The sequence below is a fragment of the Frankliniella occidentalis genome, unplaced genomic scaffold (genome assembly GCF_000697945.3).
Source record: "Frankliniella occidentalis isolate FOCC.00 unplaced genomic scaffold, Focc_3.1 Scaffold1, whole genome shotgun sequence".
NCBI classification, from domain to species: Eukaryota; Metazoa; Arthropoda; class Insecta; order Thysanoptera; family Thripidae; genus Frankliniella; species Frankliniella occidentalis.
The window spans coordinates 2,825,685-2,825,980 of record NW_026267131.1 but is presented as its reverse complement, the minus strand read 5'-3'; the positions used below and the strand labels follow the sequence as shown (position 1 = coordinate 2,825,980).

The 296-nt window shown below is 62.5% G+C and overlaps 1 protein-coding gene across 5 annotated transcripts in view; it reads right to left on the bottom strand.

Annotated features, from left to right (window-relative positions):
• Positions 1-296, bottom strand: part of LOC113218135 (uncharacterized) — a 39,495-nt gene that overhangs the window by 31,809 nt on the left and 7,390 nt on the right. The window lies entirely within an intron of this gene.

Below are 296 nucleotides of genomic sequence, written 5' to 3'. Positions count from 1 at the left end.
CACCCACCCACCCTTGCCAGTCCTACCCCGCTCCCCTCCAACCCTCGGGGGTGGCGCTCGCTCGCCCGCCCGCCTGGGGGATGGGCGGGGAGTGCGCTGCTCACATTCCAGGCTGAGGTTCCCGGCGCGAAATCCACCCCAACTTTCTTCAGGGCCCGCGCGTAAATTCCGCGACGGGGCGCAAGATTGGAAACATTGCGGTAGCGTGAGAGAGGGAAGGCCTTCCCATTCGTTTCGGTTGAATTTTTTTTTGGGTGGGGGGTGTGTGTGTGTGTGTGTGTGTTCGTGTGTGAGTG